The 7,500-nt window shown below is 38.1% G+C and overlaps 1 protein-coding gene across 1 annotated transcript in view; it reads right to left on the reverse strand.

The window, feature by feature from the left end:
* The window catches only part of tim (timeless), a 394,051-nt gene that overhangs the window by 44,680 nt on the left and 341,871 nt on the right, over window positions 1-7,500 (reverse strand). The gene's annotated exons all lie outside the window — the stretch shown is intronic.

Consider the following 7,500-nt stretch of genomic DNA (forward strand, 5'->3'; position numbering starts at 1 on the left):
AAAAATAAAAAAAAAAAACAGTGAAAGCAATGAAAATTACGAGTGCGTATGACCTTCCAACTTGCACTCGTTCGCCACTGGTGTTCTGTCATTTATTACTCATGAAAACACTCACACTTTATATTTCTATTACTATATAACACTTATATATTTCTGCAGTCTTTATCCATAAGTTTTCTTCAGTAATAGTAGTTTATTGTCGCTGTAGGCATTCAATTTCTCTTTCAGTAAAATACGTAGCATTCACTTTCTCGTCCTGTATACTAGCGTTGAGAGCGAATCTGTAACTTTCACTACCACTTCCATAACTCATAGTATTCATACATTCTAGAGTGAAACTTTCACTTTCATTACTCCTAGTATATATACTCGTATTCTTATATTACTACTCATTTACATTTCTATTTACATTCTCTATTTTATTTACATTATTTACATTTCTTTTTTATTTACAGTGTGTTATGCACTGTCACTTGCAGTAACTTATAAAACTATTTTCCACTGTTCACTTATATTTACATTCATTGCTTTCACTTGCTGTTTACACATTATTTACATTTCCACTTGCACTGTTTTAGTCACCAGAAAGATCGTAGTCACTGTCCATCATTTTCATTGATAAATTAGCCAGTTCACATTCCACAGCAGTCACTTAGCCCTTTACCCCTTTCCACACGAGGTTTAGTAGGGGGTAGAGGTCACAGGGGCCCTTTGAATGGGGCTAAAAAGTGGCGGAATTGGACGGGCACGAATCTGACATGGTTTCACCTTGAAAGACGACAGTAAACTGAACACTGTGGTGGCCTAGGGGGAGTGCAATGCTGCCAATGTCAGTGTGGTGACAGCTGCTAATATATACGCTATGAAATGATTGGCAGGAAATCTAGACAATACATAATAAATTAGGTAGTTCCAGGTGAATGTAAATATCACTTAGGCTTCTCCCTTCCTTTCTTATATATATTTTTATTACAAGAATAGATTCTACGGCATATTTCAAGGGGAAAAAAACAGCGAAAATTAGCGAACAAGAGCACGTGAGGTGTTGTCAGGTGATAATTAGCCAATTCCAGGTGTATGGCACTATCACTTACCTTATTTCTTTTTTGTATATATTATTTGGTATAAGAATAGGGCATAGGGCTTATTTCAATGGATGAAATCAGTGGAAAATTCCAGGGAAGATTTACTTAGCGTAGCACGGCCGGGCAGGCGAGAGGAGAGGGTAATGGTGGGGAGGTAGGGAGGGGAGTCAAGAATGGGGAAAAATGGCTAAATTGTCAACAATGGATGGGAGTACAGATGAGATTAGGAGTGCTGACTAGTGTTGGACACTGGCAGTACTGATAGATGATACAAACCACCACTTGAGAGCCCAGGCGAATTCAAAATAACACAGAATCACAAAAGTGACGCCTCGCGGTATGATCCCTTGCTCCCAAGCATCATGAAAGTGACGCCCCATGGTTAAGGGGTTAAGTGAGAAAATAAGAGGCTGGAGGAGGAAAGGGACAAGATGAAATGTAAACTTGATGAGCATGAATTTAAAACAATCCATGAGGAACATGTTATGGAAATCCAAGAACACCACAAGAGGTGGAAGAAAACTCAAAAGGAAGATAAAATAAGTCTTTAGAACAACAGAGAAAGGAAAACCAGGAGAAGGTGGAGAAGGAAGTGGTGAACGTACTAAAACGTAAAGAATGACTTGTCAGAGATGCAGCAGACAAGAAAAAATGTGTGATTATCTCAGCTTGAAAGAAAAACCAATCTCAGTGAGATCAGGAAGAGAAAAGGACGAAGTGAGAGGGGAGAAAGGAAATAGTGTCAATAGTTGGAAGGAAATGACGAAGGCCAAGAGGAGATCGAAGAAGTGTTTAGGCTGGGAAAATATGTGGAGGGAAAGGCAAGGCCACCACAGGTAAAATTTCAATCTCAGGTCATGGTAAATCAAATAATCAACAAGACTTGGAAATTAGCAGATAAAATTAGGAGGGATTAAAAAATATCTGGATAATGAGATGCAAATGAGGAAGAGAAAGCTAAATTAATGGAACATGTTAAGGAAATGAAGGAAAAAAAGACCTGAGAAATGAGGATGAGAAGACAGAGATTTATTGGAGAGTTATAGATCAGAAAATGAAAAAGTGGTACTGAAGAAGAGAGAGAGAGAGAAGGACAGAATAAAAAACGGTGCAAAAAGACTGAAAGTGACAAATGCTAATGTAGATGGTCTAATCTCAGCAAGACCAGAAATAGATGATTTCTTGAGTGTAACTGAGCCAGACATTATGTGCTTCATAGAGACCAAGCTAATAAAGAATACTGAAATCCAAATGGGAGATGGGAAATACAAACTATGAAGAAGAGATAGAAAAGAAAAAACGGGGAGATGGAGTGATGCTAGCAGTGAAAAACAGCCTAAATATGGATAGTGTGGAAGTGAGAGAAGGTATGGCTGAAGTGATAAGCATGGTAACAGAAAACAGAGGGAAAGGAAAAAGAGACATCACAGTAGCATACGTCCCCCTCAAGACAAGGGCATGGAATGAGGAGGAATATCAGGAGAGGTTGTCGAACATGGTTGGATACCTACAGAAAGTGACTGAGAAAAGTAACAACATAATCCTGATGGGTGACTTTTAAAGAGGTAAACTGGGAGGAGTGGGACTCAGGAAGTAGTAAAGATTTGTGGGGCAGCATACTGTTAAATGTTGCAGTGGATGATGTAATGATCCAGTGAGTCAAAGAACGGACAAGATTTAGAGGTTATGACACACCAGCAAGCCAAGATTTAATTCTAACCAAAGAACCTGGTGCAATTAAATCTCTGAAATATATGTCCTATAGGAAAAAAGTGATCATGTAGTGACACAGCTCCAAACGATAGAGGGAAATAGGGAGACAAGAGATTGGCTAAACAGGCATGGAAGATACAACTTTGGGAAAGCAAAGTTTACATGACTGAGAAAATTTTTCGAATAAGTGAATTGGCAAGAATTCAGGGAAATAACAGAGATACAGAAGTGGGATATATTTCTAGATTTCTATAATACGGGTGTGGAAAAGTATTGGTATGTGCCAAAAGTTAGTGGGAAACAGAAGTGGAATGACTGGTTCAACAAAAGGTGTATGACAGCAAAAAGAGAAAAGGCAAGGAACAAATGGAGAGAGGTAATGATAGAACAATGGAAGAATATAAAAGAAATAGAAATTAACATACAAGAATACATAGAGGGGAAGAAAGAAACTTTGAAAAAGGTATACACGTAGTTGACAAATGCAAGGATGAGCCTAAACTGTTTTACAGGATTGTTAATGGCAAACTGAAACAAAAGGAAGAAATCAACAAGCTGAAAGTATATGGAAATTTCTATAAAGATGCAGTTATGCAAGCTGAAATAATGAACAAATGCTTCCAATCAGTCTTCACTAGAGAAAGTGGTTCTGTGGAGGAGGAGAGAGTGACTAGAAATGTAGTGTTAAATGACGTAAAAGTTGAAGTGCAAGAAGTATACAAATAACTGGAAACTCAAGATGTGAGGAAGGCCCCAGGACCAGACAGGATCTCCAACTGGATACTACAGGAATGCAGAGAACAACTGGCGGATTAGATTCACTGTCTAATTGTGTTCTCCGGATGAATGGAAAGTGCCCCAGAAATAGAAGACGGCTGATGTAGTACCAATTTACAAGGGAGGGAACAAGGAAGAATAAATAATTACAGACCAGTGTCCCTGACCAGCATGGTTGCAAAACTGTGCAAGAAAATCCTGAAAGAGAGATGAATAAAATATCTGGAGGAGATGGAAATTTTGGCAGAAAGTAAGTTGGATTCAGAAGTGGAAGGTCGTGTGCTTCCAACTTGTTGAGCTTCTACTCAAGGGCAATAGATGTGCTACAGGAAAGAGATAGCTGGGTGAATTGTGTGTATTGTGTATTTGGATTTGGAGAAAGCCTTTGACAAGGTACCCCACAAGTGACTAATGTGGAAACTGGAACACACTGGAGGACTGAAGAGGAACCTCTTGAAGTGGATGAGAGACTTATTGAAAGACAGACAAATGTGGACAGTAATAAAAGACAGGATGCCTGGATGGACAGAAGTAACAAGTGGAAACCACAGGGCTCGATGTTAGGGCCTGTAACGTTCCTAATATACGTAAATGATATAGTAGCATTATGCAAGTCTGTTTGCTGATGATGCAAAGATCATGAGGAGTGTACAAGTTGAAGAAGACCATAAAATGCTGCAGGATGACCTGGATAGAATTCATGATAGAAGCCAGATGTGGGAAATGAATTTCAACGCAAAAAATGTAAAATATTGGAAATTGGTAAAAGTACCAAGAGACCATCACTGAATGATTTGATGGGTTATCAACTAATCACATATGCAAGAGAAGAGAAGGACTTGGGAGTGCTGGTCCAGGAAAATTTGTCATCTGAAAAACACATTAACAAGATAGTTAGATAGACATATAATCTCTTGACTAACAATAGAGTAGCATTTCATTACATTACTGAGATGATGAAAAAAAAATTGATAGTGGCCATGATCCACCCCAGATTGGAATATATGGCAGTTAGTGTGGTCCCCACATAAAAAGAAAGATATAAACAAGACTGAGAAAATACAAAGAACAGCAAACAAGATGGTCCCTATCCTGGCAGATCTGTTGTACAGAGAAAGGCTGGAAAAACTAAAGGAGAGAGAAAGGCGACACGACTGCAGTGTTCAGGGCCATGATGGGAGTAAAAAAAATTGACAGAGAAGATCTGTTTGTATGGGATACAAGAGTAACAAGAGGACATGGAATGAAACTGAAAAAGCCAAGATGCTTGAAAGATATCAAGAAATATAGTTTTCCATACAGATGCATAGACCTGTGGAATAGCCTGGACAAAGAGATCATCCAGTCTAAAAACTTAAACAAGTTCAAAGCAAAATTTTACTTATTGATAAACAGAGACAGGACACCACAAACGTAACTCATTTCCTGTGCATCACAACTAGGTAACTACACACACACACACACATACACACACACACACACTACTGTATACCATATGCACACACATATACACATACATTCACACTACTGTACACCACACACAAACACACACACACACAAAAAGCAAATATAGTCCCCTTATTCAAGAAAGGAAATAGACAAAATCCTCTCAACTACCGACCAGTATCACTGACCAGTGTTGTAAGCAAGGTATTAGAAAAACTTATAAGAAAAGCTTGGGTAAATCATCTAGAAGAACACAGTATGATAACAGAAAGACAGTTTGGTTTCAGAAAAGGAAAATCATGTGTTACTAATCTGTTGAGCTACTATGACAGAGTAACAAACACAATACAGGAAAGGGAAGGATGGGTGGACAGTATCAATTTAGATTTCAAGAAAGCTTTTGACACAGTACCACACCAAAGACTTTTATGGAAGCTGTACCATCAAGGAGGAATTCGAGGCAAACTGTTTTGTTGGATGCAAGACTTTCTCATAAAAAGAGAAATGAGGACAGTACTAAGAGGAAACTACTCATCATGGAGAGAAGTGACTAGTGTAGTACCACAGGGTTCGGTGCTGGCACCAATCATGTTTCTAGTGTACATAAATGATATAAACAGTAACACTGGAAATGAGAGCTATCTGAATATGTTTGCAGATGATGCAAAAATACAGAGGAGAATTACTAGCACAGACTCTTGTAGGGAGCTACAAGAAGAATTAAATAAACTTCATGAATGGAGTAGTACATAGCAAATGGAATTCAATGTGGACAAGTGTCATGTAATCAAGTTTGGTAAAAGTGGAAAAAGACCTGATTGGGATTATAAGTTAGGAAATAAAACCCTATACACATCAGAAAGAGAGAAAGACCTAGGTGTGATTATCAATAACAGACTATCTCCGGCTGACCACATCAGCGAGAAGGTACGGAACATGTATACACTGCTTGCAAATATGAGAATAGCATTCACATACATAAATGAAGACATGCTAAGAAGGATAATAACATCATTCATTAGACCAACCCTGGAATATGCATCAGTAGTCTGGAGTCCTCATCTCAAAAAGCATATAGACAAGATTGAAAAAGTTCAAAGGGCCACTACGAGATGGATACCAAGCTTAAGGGACCTAAGCTACGAAGAAAGACTAAATAAACTGAATCTACCAACACTACAGGAGAGAAGGAAAAGAGGTGACATGATAATGCTATATAAGTGCATATCAGGAAAGGAGAAAATAGACATAAATGATTACTTAACATATGGAGAAGCATCAGCAAGAGGACACTGCCAAAAATTGCATAAGAAGACAGGTGATAAAGACGTAAGGAAATTCAGTTTCCCAAACAGAGCAATTGATCAATGGAATGCACTACCGAATGAAATAGTGTGTGCCAAAACAATTCACAAATTTAAGGATATGTACAATAAATATGGTCTAAGACACGGGACAATACGAGCTTGACTCATTCCTGTAAAGATACAATTAGGTAAGAACAATTAGGTAAGAACACACTGGACTGTAAACCATATGCACACACATATAAACATACATTCACACTTTTGTACACCACACACACACACACACAATACTGTATACCATATGCACACACATATACACATACATTCACAATAATGTACACACACACACACACACACACACACACATAGTACTGTATACCATATGCACACACATATACATCCACACTAATGTACACCACACACACACACACACACACACACACACACACACACGTGTGTGTGATATGATCCACAAAACTGAAACCCTTTAACACTGAAACCCATCTACTACCAAAGTCATAAGATGAAGGCAACAGAAGTACTGTTTGATCAGAATATTATGTGGCAAATAACATGCCTGGTGATTCTTGTAAACATATGACAGGGCCAGTAAAGCTGAATATCAAAGGGGTAAAGTTATAAAAGGACTGTAGGGGGAGGCGAAACCTGGCGTAAGTGGGGGTGAACTGACAGACAGCATGGATTAGTATGAACTCAAGATATTAACCTCTTGAATCAGATTATATCTTGTCTGGGATTATTCTTGCTACCTCCAAATTATTTTACGCTTTTTATGGAAAACTCTTCAAAATGATGATGATAGATTATTAGTCCCTTCACTATTAAAGTGCTCTCAAAAGATGAATAAAGGCATCTGAAAGTAGCAAAAATTCCACACAGTATATAAATTACACACTCTGATTCAAAAGGTTCAAGTAAAAAGAGCTTGTGCAAATCCACCATGGTGATGCTTTTCTAAACTGCCCAGATTTTATAAACACTTAGTTCTTGTGACTACTATCACTGACTTCAAGTACATGGACATCCTAGCAATACTAGAGATTAATCAGCCATACAAATAACAAAACTAGTGACTAAATTGGCTTGGTAGAGACACAAGGATGAGAGGCAGTCCTCATTATAAGTTAGTAAAGTGTTCTAAAATATCACAA

This window comes from Coenobita brevimanus, chromosome 60 (assembly GCF_032717465.1).
Source record: "Coenobita brevimanus isolate Jiangsu-jjx chromosome 60, ASM3271746v2, whole genome shotgun sequence".
NCBI classification, from domain to species: Eukaryota; Metazoa; Arthropoda; class Malacostraca; order Decapoda; family Coenobitidae; genus Coenobita; species Coenobita brevimanus.